We start from the raw sequence: 16,073 nt of genomic DNA, 5'->3' as shown, positions 1-16,073 counted from the left end.
ATAAGCTATATAACAAATATTGTGGGCATATACCAAGTTCAAACTGAAGCAAAATCACGGACATTTATGGTCATGGAATTTAAAGACAAGTACAAAATATTGGGCGAATTAAGGCACAAAACCATATATGGAATCCATAAAACGTCAGTAATAGTCGACATCGTGGCTGTATAATATCATAACAATCTTAATTCAAGATACACAACGATTATCACATCACAAGACAATTGCAGATACATTTATTGTGGGTAAAGAATGAAAATACCTGTAAAGTTTCCGTCGATTTCGTAAGGTATTACGGCATCAGTCCATCTTCTTTCTGGTCTAGCTGTCACAGCTCGCACGTGTCTCCCATGCGCTTCTTCTATCGTTCTCTTTTTAACTGTAGGGAAGTCAAAATAGGTAAAATTGTTAAAGGACAGGTCCACCCCAACAAAACAAAAGTTGATTTGAATAAAAAGAGAAATATCAAAGAAGCGTAATACTGCAAACTGAACCTTGCATGTTTTCTCAAAGAAACTATTAAGAAACATCATGAAGTTCAAAATTCTATATTTTTCGTAATTCAATTTATTTACGTTTCGTACTACACTGACTTTTTTTTAAACCATAATAATTTTTTTTTCTTTTAATTCTGTCGTCACAGTGACAATTCGATTCAAGTTCCGATAGAGAAATTGATCTAAGATATGAATTGTTAATAAATATCAACAAACTAAAAATCACTTTTCCTTATTCTTACAAATTCTATTTAAGTTATAATAGGCCTACTCTGACATCACAGGGGGATTCAGGATTTCATTTAAAGAGGGCAAATATCTCACCTTCCTTTTAACGCTAAAACTCAAAATGAAACAAAATCAAAACAAATATCAGTTGTTTGTCATTCACTGAAACTGGTAAGCAAAAAAGCCACCATTAAAAGGGGGACGGTAATTCTTAGATAGAAAAAAAGGATACAATGCCACTTGGGGGAGGGGGTACGTGCCCCACCCCCTAAATCTGGGCCCATTGCAGATGTGAGATAAAACTTAACCCTTAAATTCAATCATAACTTAATATTCAACCAATCAAAAGCGTGCATTTTGGATTTGCTTTATATTTTATTTCACTTGCATTTAAACGTAAGTCTTTCTGAATTGGGCCTCTGAACATATATAGGAAAATATAACAAACGATTCTGGCAACTTCAGGGAGACCAAGCACAAAAAGGTAAGTTAGCAAACCAGACGGGGTTAAGTAGGGGCGTAGCCGACAAGTGGTCTTGATAGAGTAGTCTGGATAGGAGCAAGGAACACATGTCACCGAGAAGTTTGATTCAAAATAAAGACAAAAATCGACAAGATGTTTGCGTGTTTCTTTTTATACATTTTCTAGGAAGTAGACAGCGGCCTTCGATCGCGGGCCGAAGAGTGTTTGTCGAAAATATGGGAAAATGTGTGAGTAGAACTCTGTATTTCCGGCGGACGAAATGGGGGGGGGGGGATGAGAGAGAAGGGGGAATATAGAATCACACCGGTGGCAAAATGGAAAGATCCTTCAAAAATCAGCGTGGGCATGTAGGGAAATATTGAATGGAAATGACATGAATGAAAGGACCTCATAAGCAAAGTTGACAAATGCCATTTTTATTGAAGATTTCCCATCGCACACGATGGTGCATGTCAGCGATAGGCATACCAGTGGTTAACATCTAGAACTAATTGGAATTGAACTATTATTTATTTTGGATGAGAGGGGTATACCCACGGTTTGTAACCACTTGGTCTACTTGTAAGTGGTCTGATTCAAACATCGTCTAACATCATATTGGCTAAACCCATTTTGTTCTATCAATAATTTGGTCCAGTTGCCTTTTGGTCCAACCATCATTTTGGTCTAATACTCACTTGGGCTAACTTTTATCTAGTCTAAATTACCACTTCATCCACATATTCACAATCACATCCACATTTTCGCACTTTGTCATTTAATCAGGTTAAATAAAATATGTCAGTAGAAAAACAACCGGGGAGTTGTACAGGTCTGACCATGGGTGTAAACACCGAGGGGGGGGGCAGTTGCCAACACAAATTTTTAAAACGTAATTTTTTTTACTGAAATTTATTTATAAAGGTGTGCACAAAATCCTTCAATTTCACTTTAGAAAATACAAAAGTGCTCATTGACAATCTTGGTCGCTTCACTCCCTCGCTTTGAGTTTCATCGAAAGTTTTATGCATCCTGTCCCTCCCTGAAAATATTTCTTCATACAGCCATGAGTCTGACATCACACATAGGCATATTGATCGCATTGCCAATTGGAAGATGTCCACATTATCAGTGACCTTAACATTCAAATGCTCATAACTTTTTAATCATTTGTTCAAATTTTATCAAACTTTCACCAATTTGTTTCTTTTATTTGTTTCTGTTTTCTAGTTCCTTGTCTTTCATTCGCCTTCATACCAAGTGGCTCTGTACCTGCTTCCTCGGCATCCTACGACCCCACTACCCCACTATTTTTCTTTCCGTCAGGAGGGAACAGACACTGCTGTATTTCACTCAGCAGCGAAGCAGCAGACATCTACAGACATGATTCCCTACCAAATAAATCTGCCAGACACCTGTCCGCACAGTCATTATTAGTTCATTGTGTTTTGCAGTGACGAAAGAATGGAGGTAAAGTGGTTCCCAATATGTTTCATACATAGGTTCCTGACACGCATAAAGGAGACTGGAAGAATGTGAAGGATAGCAGGGGAGAAGGAGGAAGAGGAAGAAGAGGAGGAAGAAGAAGAAGAAGAAGGAGAAGAAGGAGAAGAAGAAGAAGGAGAAGAAGAAGAAGAAGAGGGAGAAGAAGAAGAAGGAGATAATTACAAAAAAAGTATATATAAAAAGAAGGGGTCATTTACCTGTATAAATCCTTTCTTATCCCTAATAGATTTCAGTAGTTTACTATTACTAACTCAGTAATATGACAAATCGCTTCTCAACCGTTCCCCAGGTAATGGAGAGTTTTCACATTTACTACGGAGCCGCTCTCTTCAACGCACCAATTCCTTTGAAAATGCAGGTCAAATCACAATGGAGAGCTGAGAGGCTTTTGTCAAAAGTTGGTGAACCGCGACAGCATCGCAATCTCTTGACTCTGGATATTAGCAATTGTTCGTCTGGTGCAAATCTTGGGATGATCTGCTTTCCCTGGTCCATGCACCAACTTTCGACAAAAGCCTCTCAGCTCTCCATTGTGGTTTTAATTACATTTCAAAGGAATCGGTGCGATGTAGAGAGCGGCTATGTAGTAAATGCGAAAACTCTCTATTCATAGGTCCGGAACGATTGCGTCATTCATTGGGCATGACTTGCGTCAGTATATATTAACGTAGAGGGAGCTATATACTTACTATGATGACGAGCGCCTCTGGTTCTTGTCTGTCTTTCTTGTAATATTCTCCTTCTGAATTGTTCCCTCGTTCGCCTTGCTCGGATCATCTCCCTCGCATAATCCTCTTCCGTTAATGCTATGTCACCTAGAAAACCAGCTGTTTGAATGAAACGAGAGGATATTAATTACGTAATATTTTTCCCAGATTCGTTAGTAAATATTGCGAGAAATGACCCATTCACACATACTTGTAAATGCACGTCTGCGATGCTCTACCATCCTTTAAAGGGATGGTCCAGGCTGGATATATTTATATCTCAATAAATAGAGTAAAGTTCACAGAGCAAAATGCTGAAAAGTTGATCAAAATCAGATAACAAATAACGAAGTTATTTAATTTTAAAGATTTGCATTATTCCGGTGAAACAGTTCTAGGCATGTCTTCATGAATATTCATTAGGTGGACTGATGATTTCATATCCCCGCTTGTTCTTTTGTATTTCATCATATGAAATAAGGTTTATTCAAAGTTTTTTCTACCAAGAACTAAAACAATTGGATTGACAAGTGATTAAGTGCATTAGTTAATTATTACCGCAACTTATTTCATCATAATGGAGACACATCATTAACGTATGTATGAAAAAATGAAGATTTCATGTAATAACATAAGAAAAAGGAGAGTGGGGATATGATATCATTAGCCCACCGAATGAATATTCATGACGATGTGCATATAACTGTTTTCACAAAATATTGATAAAATTTAAAATTCATTAACTTCGTTATTTGTTATCCGATTTTGATGAAATTTTCAGCATTTTGCTCTGTGAATTTTACGCGATTTATTTAGATAAATATTTCCAGCCCGGACCATCCCTTTAATGGTCTTTGACCATAAAGATTGTTCTTTAACTTCTTTTTACTTCGGACATAATTGACACGGGCTTGGATACACATACACAGTACAAATCCAGAGTGAAGTAAATGAAATATTAAAATGAGTGACCATGGGCAAAAAGAGTACTGACTTGGCAAATTACGAGAGGGGATGTCTGGGGGACTGCGAAGGTTTCTTAGGCGAGACAAGCCGATGATCCCAGTTTATACCTAGCAAGAAATTGATCTTGGCAGGTAGTCTCGGGAAGAGTGGGGGTTAAGGGACTGCCTATACCACAAACCAATAGCGTTTCCGATAATCTAGCACGGGGGTTTCCGGGGAGCAAAATAGTTTTCCTATAGCTTTTTTTCTTCTATCTTTCCGTCCCCTATAATCCGTTTTTGGAGTCTTTGAAAAAGGCTTTGACTTGTATTTTATGTATTTATTTTTTATCAAAAATCGTGGGAAAGTTTTTATATTAGTTCTTGCCCGTTATGAGATTCGAACCCACAACATTGCCATTGTTAGCGCAAGGATCATCCCATTGCGCCTCGCTGACGAGTTGCTCGTGTCGTTCCAATTACTTTACATCTCTACGATTCGTGTTTATGAATATTCATAATGTCTTGACGGAATAAACCCTATTCTGACGCCAAGAAGAAAATGACACAGGGGAGGGGGTGTCAGGGAAAGTGAGGGTTGTCATGGACCGATTAATGGACTGAGTGAGGAAAAATGGGGGAAAAGACTTGAAATATGCCTAAAATTTGCTGAATTTTCGGACGGAATGTTGGGCCCGTCGGTAGAATGGTATTAAAAGAAATGATCGTTATAGAACTGAAAACATATAATCAGTTCATCATAATAAAGAAGAAGTGCCAAGAACCCACACCGATCTTTAAAAAAAAATCCTTTCATCGAGACGCGAGAAGCCTGAAATATTTATTTCTGCTTTGGTGTATACGGGTGACAAGTTCATGATAGGCCAGAAACCACAATCCTACCGCAACGCAACCACACACAAGACACTCAAACGTGACACGAAAGAGGGAAAGAAAGTCAAATCATTCTACAATTATTTTGCAATTCCATGAATGACAAATAAATTAACAAGTATTGGTCACATACTCCCATTCTACAACTCTGCTTTATATGCGGTTTTTAAATGGAAATACGTTTTCCTGTCATCTCAGCAATCATAATGTGTACCCCTTATAAAAGAAAATGTATCGATTTCAGTTTGCAACTATCAGGAAAGAAAGATCCTACCGATCTGAGGATCTGCATAAATATTGATTCTTTGTTGTTCCATAATATGATTAATTATCAACATTCCGTTTTCGACTATCCAAATTCATAGAGATATTGGTACGGAAGTGTGGACTTTCGAAGCAGGTTTCGTGTGTAGTACAACTCATCAACAACCAGCTGAGAAGCAGTGCGTCGATGTTTGTTTCAAGAAGCCCACGATTCAGAGCGAATTGAAAACACCGTAAATGTATTGAAAATGCCCGTCAAATGACAATGAACAGCTGGGAGGTCTTTGTCGAAAATTGGTGAACCGGAACAGCAGTATCGTCCTACGTTTCGGAGCTGACGAAAAATTGCAAATATACAAAAAAAAACATGTCGTTTGTCCTGAGTCAAGGACGAAACTGCAATGATTCATTAATTTTCGACAAAGACTTCTTGGTTGCTCTTTGTCATGAAGGGTATTTGACAATACATTCTCCATGTTCTTGAAAGCGTTGGAGGTGCGAGGTTTGCTAGATCAGTCAACGCATCTCTGACGAAATAGAGAGAAATGTTATTTGTTTGCAGCCAGAGAAACATGCACGACTTTCTAGACCTCGTGCTGAACCGTTGCAGGGTAAAACTACAGGCCTAAATCATAACCACGTTAATGTCGAATCGTTTTGATCATGCATATTTATTCTGCCATTGGGGATACCTTGGATCTATTACAACAGTAGGTCCATACTAAGAACATTGACCCACTATATCTGACCGGACCTGGTTATCTACAGGAACCACTACCATAAACACTAGAATCAAACCCCACCCTGGTCCACTAGGCACGTTATTCATAAGGATCGCTAGTCATAACGTGTAAGCTCATACACCAGAAGGTCCGCAAGTCAATGAAGCGGAAAGGGGGTCACTATCGAACAATTCCTAAGGAACCATATTTACATTGAGGTCCGTATGATGAAGGTCATTGATCACAAGGGTTTTCATTCATAATCCGTCATCGAGGTCTTTATTCATAATATTCATTAAGGGGTCACTATTATGGACCATTATTCATAATATGGAATGAGGGTCGCTAGCCATCATTGGGAAAGGGTCGCTGGTCATCATGTGAAGATGGTCACTCTGATAAAATTATTTTGATTATGGATTGTGACCATTTTATTTAATTAGGCGACCTTCTTCTTTGATTATGAATACAAGTGAATCTTATCCCCCACCAACCAACGCTGTTACTACCACTAGCGTTTTGGTGAGCTTAGCAGCAGCCCCTCCCCCACAAAATATATAAATAAACAAAAATAAAAGTTCCACGATCAAGCTCCTCCCCCATAAAAAGGAAAGATGATATATAATTTTTCTATCAGGTAAAAATAATATCACAAAATTAGATTTTCATACAAAATGCTAACATTTTTTCTCGCTCGCTTCCCTCGCGACTGTTGACAAAATTTTCCGTGCACGCTATAATGTGCATTCTCAATTTTTTTCATCACGCCACTTGTTACTACCAGCAAATGAAAGATGACCTGAGAATAGCGGGAAAGGTCAATGACCTATTTTTGTAATGTACAAGGAGTTCAAGTCATATATTTTCCAAGCAGTTATCAAGGTTTGATTCCAAGATAAAGCCATAAATCATAAGTCAATAAATGCCAAGCGGATTCAGGTCACGCGTGTGATTTATCTTCCTGAAATGAAACACCGCAATATATTCGCGTCGAGGTGTAATCCCTTCCCACTTTTTTTCCTTTGACTCTCATTTTGCCTCCATAATTCAAACAAAGTAAGACATCATTGATCTGGGGGCCCAAAGTAAATTGTAAGTTTCTTGCAACGTCCCACACTCTTGAAAAAATGTGTGAATTTGAACCATTTTCGAACCCCCCCCCCCCCCCAGAAAAGGGTTCAAAAATGTTGTTTCGTGCTCAAGAACCTTAAATGGTTTTATAAAAAACCTAAAAAGGTTCCAAAGTAGCTGTTTAGGTTAATTTAGAATCTTTAAGGAACCATTATTAAAGGTTCTAAATGCGGTACAAGCATAGAGCCCTCTAGGAACCCCTTTTAAGAGTTCATAACCATTATTCGGTATAATGCTACAGAATGGCATATTTTGTTCGATTCAGATCTGCTCAGCTCTGACTAATATGTTGCATTCCGTGTACAGTAATCCGACAAATTGTCGAGTAGTTTCAGGACTGAAGCTGGAGGTGTTTGTGGCATGTTGCCTTTAATATCATTGTTTCTGGTTAGCAGCCAAAGTATAGTCCACTGAACAGGGAGTTTCCCGTTTCCTTCTTTCTTTCTTTAGCTTCTTGTCTTGTGTCCTTCGTACGAAAATTAAAGATTAAAAGTTCCCCAGACATAAATTTATACCTCTCATAGCAGCAGCGAATTTGTGCTGGGTATGTGACTTCATTGGGTCTCTCCATGGACCCAAGGTCCATGGTCTCTCGATCTCGTGGGGTACGGCATCCCTCTCATAACCAAACTGGACCGGGACAACCTCCCAACAGTCACTCTTTCCCATAAACTTGGGAGGAGACTCCCTGAACTAATGAAAGCTCTGTAAATTGTCAATTGTCAAATTCTAATGCAATTCCCTCCGTCAACACTTCGTCTAACAACCATTCGGTCCAATAACCATTTGATCTAATCACCATTTGGTCTATGACCATTTCGTCTCATTACCAGTTGGTCTAATATCCATTTCATTTTCATTAATTTTGCATAATTAACACTTAAACTAATTGGACCAAATGGCATATGGACTAAATAGCTATTGGACCAACTGGTTACTGGACGAAATGGCAATTGGACCATGTGGATAGTGGACGAACTGATGGTAGACCAAATGATAGTAGACAAGTTGGCAATAGGACGAATTAGCATTAGACGAATTGGAAATAAATCGAATGTTTTTGTTGTCATCCAGTGATCTGCTGCCCCCTCCCCATTCCTACATGGCCTTTATCCATTGCCCCGACAACTAATCGACACAATCAAGCTGCGGAGTTTGACGGATAATCACCACTGACAAGTTGATCTTAAACGGTTGTAAACATTTCCCGCTCTAACCTCTCACTTGAAACGTTCCAGAGTTTGACAGGCATGCAGGACTCCGCAATGATATCCATGGTATTATTATGTACTACACAAAACGTGTTTCAAGCATGTGAAAATAGACGGGAAATACTGGAATTACCCTTACAATTTAAAAAATATTTTAGAACATTTAGAACAGTGATTAATGTGATATCTCATTATTAATCATGATAATAACCAAACTTCGTATGCCGCTCGCCCTGTAGTCTCTGGTCGAGGCCCTGGTGGCTAGACATCGTTTGACGATATGGTGCCGAACGAGCAAAACGAGGCAGCGAGTCAGGTTTGGCAAGCTTGGGGGAATGAAATGCACATTGTCTTGTAGGAATGATCACTGTCAGATGTTACAGCATTCGTTCAGTCTCGTCTTACAAAGCATTACAATAATTATTCAATTAAAGCTTAACTTGTAATTGGTTGTGAATTTGTGTTTAGTTGAGACCCAGGGAATTTAGACCAAATTGCAATTTGAATTTGACTTGGAGCTGTGTGAGAAGGGACCACGCTCTATGCGGGTAAAAGTTTTAAACCTCTTTTCCGCCCCACCCCAAAAATCCCCTCTCTGTCTCCCCCTTCTCTCTCTCTCTCTCATCACACAGGGGTCACGCGGGACCGGGGACGGGAGAGCATTACTTCAGTAAACGTGTATTACAACATAAACATTACTATCTAATATCTTACATTACTATGTTATTGTGATTCTTTTTTTTTTCATTTTCTGCATTGCCAGCCCCATACTTATGGCTCGACTCCCCCCTTTCAAATCCATTCGGCTGCCACTGCCCCCCTTCTCTCCCCTACCCTTCTCTCTCTCTAACCTGTATCATCCCGTCGTCTGCGTCAGGTTTTAGAGAACAGTGTTTACGAACTTGACCTTTAACCTTGATATGACACTTGAGGTCGTAACTGCTGTGCGAGCGTTAAAATGATCACGTGTGGTTTTTTTAGTGAATGAAAATAATGAAAATGATGATCCCCGTGAAATGGGATAACATTCCTCTTGAGAACACTAAGGGGTTAAATAATTCGCCAGGGTGACCCATATGGTAAATTGCCAATTCGTCTACTGCCAACTCGTCCACTCACCACACGGTCTACCTTCATTTAGTCTAATGCCATTCAAACATTTGGTCCAATAACCATTTGGTCCAAACTTCGTCCAATCACCAGTTCATCTATGACTAATTCGTCTCATAGACCAAATGGTATATGGACTAAATGGCATTACATGTACATGTAGGTACCCTCTGAGTAAATATTACCGAAAATTTTTATATCACGCTCCAGTAAGCACAATCAGAAGGCTCAACTGTCACTGAGTCACAAGACTAAAGGTATGACTTAGAATTCATTTTATTGAATTTATACGAATTTTCTACCAGATGCGACATGTGCATATAGGAAACAAACTTCGTGATAAATAATTGAATAAGCTAGTGTTTATGGGGGTATTTTGCAGTGTAAGTTTCTTCATCACGTTAATAGCTTGCTTGCTCTTCGATTGGTCTTTATGTACGTCAATACACACTTGATCTTCTTTCATTTCCTATTCCCCATAATACTCGATATTTAGAAGAAAAAAAAGTCTAGTAGCTCAGGGATTTCAATCTCCTTGACTTGTGGTCCTAAGTCAGATCCTGTCTGGTTGAAGTAATTGGGAGAAAGAAACTTTCTAGGAGACAATTTGCGTACTTGTTTTGTTGTCACACAGGATAAATAAATGTGAAATCTCAGATCGTGTTTTTATTTCTTGACAAGTGATTTGCTAACTTAAGTTTGCCAACAGAGCAGACCGCCCCCCCCCCCCCCCTTTCCCGGACGCGATTTTTTTCCCCGTCAGTACTTGTGCATCCGAAAGAACAATTACGTTGGTAGATTCCTAGTCAGCCTGAGCAAAAGCCCATGCAACGATGATCTTAAAAGGCCAATTTATCAAGTGATTACCGCCTTGTTTGCGGTTGTAGCGATCATCGTACCATGGACAAAGCCCGGCGCACACTACACGATCCAACTACGACGCATTTTTTATAAATCCTTTTTTTTAATTAATCAACTTCTAGTCGCAGCCGATGACGATTTGGAATTAAATTTGCTTTCATTCCATGCAGGGAGGATCGAAATTGACTGAAATTCCGATTTTAATATCCATGTCACTATTCGTAACTTTGAAAATCGGATCGCAACGGATCGTATATGCGCTGGTCTGCAATGTTTTATTGAAACGTTATGCATCCGTAATGTACTCATTGCATACGTGTTTCATACGCTCTATCCATCGAGCATCCGTCAAGTGTCGTTTCATCTGCGCAAAAGGTTTTGAGCTGCATACAACTTTTAAAACGGATGAGCTTTCCGCCGTGTACAATGTAAATTCGCAACATATAAGAGCAATAAACGTCCCATGTCCGTTATCATCCATTAAACGTTCGCTGTATCCTCTCTACATCCTCTGGGCATCCTCCCAACTCACATCCACTGCAGCAGAACAACGGAAAGAGGGAGGAAAGATAAGGTACATGGAACCTTCTATACATCGTTAGCAGCACGGAAATAGAAAGGATGTAAGCGTATGCATCTCGTAAATAAAGTATTCGAAACCCCCAGAACCCTTTCGGAGCTGTCATCCACTTCCATCCGTTTTCATGCGCAAGGTTTCCGATGAACAACCGTTACATCTGCGCAACATACTACCCACGTCCGTTCTTTTCCGTTATGTTTTCGCAAATTTTTCGCCAATTCTGCCCATTTCTGGAGCGGATGAAGCCACCCGCGAAATTGCTCGTCCGCTGTCTCCTTTATGAATATATTTTGTATCCATCGACCAGTGGGACCGGGCCTGAAGGTTACGATCCTAAGATTTTTGAGAAATGTGTACAACCCGCGGAAGAAAACCCTGAGAAATTATGAGCGTGAATCCGTACGAAAAATCATACGTCGTCGTACGCCTTCCTCAGGAGATCAAATACGATTATTCTACGATCACCCAACGATGGTCGTAGACTCGTAGAATAGGCCAAATCTAAATGGGGCATAATGTTAAGTACGCTTGTCTAATTATCAATCAGTCTTCATATCAAATTTAAAACAATAATTAATGCAGTTCTGCAAATTACTTACAAGCTTTGCATGGACTCGAGACATCCTCTGAAAGCGCTCTGGTCGTTTCCCCGATGAAAGTAGTAAGACTCAGTATAAAACCAAGTAATGAGACTGTCATATAATATAATAAATCCATGCTAACGACTGGTCCGCAAGTCTGGGTAGCAACAGGCCGTCCCCGCCCCCTTTATCCTCACTGCACCGAGAGGCTCACAAACTGAAAAGAGAACCGAGGAATAGAAGGGGTGAATTAGCTTACAAAGTGTAATTTTTATGAACTTACAATGGGATTACCAAATCATTTAATACGTCAAGTGATTACGGTATAATTATCATTTTTTAATAAAAAAACACATAACAAACACACAAAGGACCCCCCCCCCCCAAAAAAAAAAAAAAAACCAATAACAAGAGCGTGCACAATGGACATGATGGATAATGGAATAATAATTTCCGTACTTTTTTTAAATTTACACTACAGGCCTACACGCCATCTGGCACTCTTTACAAGGAAAGAGAGGGGGTGTATCTGTGTGTAAATTGGAATTCAGTTGGTTAATGCTAAAACTTATCACTATTCAATTAATAACTGAAGACCCTCCCACTCGCACAGACCATCAAACCATGTTGTAAGGTCGAAGTCACACCAAAACTGGTTCCAGACCGTTCTCAACTTTGACTTATCTGTTGGAAAGAACAGTGTCACACTGGTTAAATTCAAAAGTGAGATCATATTTTCACACTGTGGACACCTCCACAGTGTGACTGTTCAAAGTGTGTTCAAACGTTCGACTAGGTGAATTATGTGATTCACACTGTTGAAATGCTCAAAATTTACCAGTGTGAAGGTGATTCTACATTGTGTGTTCACCGTGTGGAACACAATGTGAAATAACCTTCACACTGTTAAATATTTTCACACTGTGGACACATCCACAGTGTGGGTGTTCACAGCGTGTTCACATAGTCCACTATGTGAATGTGTGATTCACACTGTTAAAATGCTTAAATCTAACAGTGTGAAGGTGATTTCACATTGTGTTCCACACCGTGACATACACTGTGGCACACACTGTGGGATACTGTGTTCTTTCCAGTAAGGTTTATTCGGAACTCACCGATCAGTTCGGATTCGGCTTCATTGGTGTGATTGCGACAAGGTTATTCGTTCTTATTCAGCTAGTATATGGGCTATTACCTACACTTGATGTATATATGATGTGCTGTTCATATAAATCAGAAACATGTGGTACAGGCATCAGCCATCACCACTGGAATTGCATTTGAATGGGTGTAATTGAACGAAACACACTACGACCTTGTGACGTCATCAATAAACGAGGGTGGGGTCAAGTACACGTCACATGAAGTCACCAATTGAAATGGACACATTTCCGTTTCGAAATTCCAGGTTTCGTTTAGAACAAACATCACAGACCATGGATGTAACGCCTAAAAGAAGATCCATTTAGAGACAAAGAAGACCAACCTAGCTCTCGCGTCCTTTGGTAATAGGGAGTTATCACACCGCCACGCAGAACGCTTTCAAGAACATAGAAAATGTATTGTCAAATGCCCTTCATGACAATGAACAACCAAGAAGACTATCGAAAATTGGTTAATCAAAACAGCATTTTCGTCATGGACTCTGAAGAAACGACATATTTGCAATTTTTCGTCAGCTCCGAAACTTAGGGCAAACTGCTGTCCCGGTCCACCAATTTTCGACAAAGAACTCCCACCTGTTCATTGTCATTTGACGGGCATTTTCAATACATTTAATGTGTTCTAGAATTCCTCCTGCGTCCCGGTGCAAAAAAATGGCATGTATTCTGAAATCAGGTCCCCGTCTTACAAAGAGTTGCGATTGATCTGATCAATCTCAACTATGGAAAACCAGCAAGGTCAACATCTAAAATGCATGATAGTTGACAATATTTTCTAGATATGATTTATATTTATAAATCCATTGTTTTCTTAAAAATTTGGTGTGTTTGCCTTTGTTTACAAAGGACAAATTTCCTGTAGAAAAAATTATGACACTGATGGATTTCCAAGCATAGAGTTACGATTGATTGGATCAACCGTAACTGTTTGTAAGACGGGACCAGGTTTAATTTAAACCTTAGTCTGAAGATTTGGTTATGGTTAGCCGATTGTGATACAAATCTCTTACAGTAGAAGTTCAAATTACCAGCTCAATTGACACTGAAAATTATTCATAACTGCCAGGAAATGTTAAATATGACAGCTGTCTTCACCATTAAAGAAGGAGAAAACATCACAGTAAACAGAAGGGACATACAGTGTAAACATATATTTTTTTAAATGTTTGGCTTCTCATAACTTCAGCATTGAGTTAGACCAAGCTAAACTGGACTTCAGAGTACAGCTGTACGGGCCAAGGCGTTTAACTTCAGTTGCCACTATCCACCCACTTGCATTAGATGGGTACCCGGTAGGAATGAAGTCTTTGAATGCTTGAGCGCTAAAACCCGAAGTCTAAACCTTCTCCAGCTTACTACATATATGCGAAAAAATTCTGCCCATGGTCGGTAATTTCTACATGTAGGCCCTAAATGAGAGAAGAAATGTGACACAAACAAGACTCACTGAGCAGATGAAAGTGTACATTAAAAAAATAGAGAGAGAGTGAGAGTGTTGTACTTGAATACCCTTTTTCGTTCTTTTTATTTCGCTTGTTTTGCCTGCATTTTCCGGTCAAGATTTTCAATATCTTCACGCTAGTTTTGTTTTGCCACTGCTATTTGGGGAGACTTGGTATGTGTAGGAAAACACGCTGATGTTGACTCGTCTGGTTCGAGTCAACTCCCAATTCACACAGGTGCTGAGAAAACCCTGCCTTTAAGGGACTGTTACACAGAGTTGTGATTGATCCGATCACCTGAACTATATGGAAATCCATCCATGTCATAACATTCCTACAGGAAATTTGCACAATGACCTTATGTAAACGAAGAAGGGCATACCGAATTGTCAATGCATCATAATCTAAAATACATGTTCATTTTGAACAAACGTCCATTTTCTATGTTGACGTTGCTGGCTTTCCATAGTTGTGGTTGGTCGGATCAATCGCAACTCTTTGTAAGACGGGGCCCATCGGGTGAGACGGCCTCTTGACAGGGGTCACTGCTATACAAAGTGCTGCAGCAGGTTCTTTTCGTCGCTTCACAAGAAGCAAGTGGCTCGTCGGAGCCAGGGATCGTTGCAACCTGGCAAAGGATGAATGAGAGCTCAAGAATCATTTCCGAAACATCTAACTTGAGCCATACCTCACATGAAAATGTTGCATCAGGGGAATAAGGTGATGCCACCCCCCCCCCCTCCTTTCCTTCTCCTCCATCACCAGCCAACCAACACCACCTGGGCCATGATCATTTAGGAGGGCCCTAGATCGAAAGAATCCCATGCATTACTAGTCAACTGAAACCTTCCTTGTTTGAATCTCCAGAATTGCGTTTGAACCAGGGTATTGTTAGTGAGACGATAAGCATGTCTGCATCCGATCAGTGAAAATTCCAGTATGGACAATGGACACCAACTCCTGGTAAAAAGGATAATCAATCTTCCCCATACACTCTAAATTACAGGGATTTAAAATAAGTCTAGATGGATTGTAGTTAGGGACCAATCGATTTCTGGATTTTGTTTTAATCCTAAAGACTTAAATTTAAATCTCAAATGATTTAAATTCAAATTAAATTTAAATCTTTCGAGATTTAAAAAAGGAATCTGAAGGATTCAATTAAATCCGGAATTCGATTGGTCCCTAACTACAGTCCATGTGGACTAATTTTAAATCCCTGTAATTTAGAGTGGGCATTTCATATTTGGGAAGGGTCAGCATCAACTTTCAAATTTTTGAACCGACTGGTCATGCTGATACGGACTATACTAAAAGAGAATTACTAGTGATATGACATAATCGGCATGTTCTGGTAAAAGTAAAATAATGTTGTAATTGTATTTCACTTTCCTTCTCATTGGAGATTACTCTTGGACCAATATTTCGCCATCTATACCGAATTCTACTCCATCTTCTACAGGACAGGGGTAAAACCTCATTGTGTTCTCCTGCGTGACCAGGGCGCCGTGACACAAAGATTAGCGATTAATCGCTAAATGAAATGACCAATCAAGATCCTCGTTGCATGCGCATTTTGCTAAGTAGACTGACTATGAACCATTCAGAACTATTCTTTGAAATTAGCGATCAATCGCTAACCTTTGCGTTACGGAACCCAGACGTTGCGCTTGATCTATTCTTACTTTCCCAATGAAAATACGTTTAGGGTAATAGAGCTACACACTTAGGAAAAGGTCTCAATTTTATAAGTGAAATTTTGC

General features: G+C 39.5%; 1 long non-coding RNA gene across 1 annotated transcript; it reads right to left on the bottom strand.

The window, feature by feature from the left end:
• Nucleotides 1-255: 255 nt before the first annotated feature.
• Nucleotides 256-11,940, bottom strand: LOC135157498 (uncharacterized). The gene is made up of 3 exons (XR_010296494.1): nt 11,721-11,940; nt 3,387-3,524; nt 256-382 (listed from the first exon to the last, which is right to left on the bottom strand). It is a non-coding gene; the product is annotated as an uncharacterized LOC135157498 (long non-coding RNA).
• Between the last annotated feature and the right edge of the window lie 4,133 nt (nt 11,941-16,073).

This window comes from Lytechinus pictus, chromosome 18 (genome assembly GCF_037042905.1).
Source record: "Lytechinus pictus isolate F3 Inbred chromosome 18, Lp3.0, whole genome shotgun sequence".
NCBI lineage: Eukaryota > Metazoa > Echinodermata > Echinoidea > Temnopleuroida > Toxopneustidae > Lytechinus > Lytechinus pictus.
This window is presented reverse-complemented; position numbering and strand designations above follow the sequence as displayed.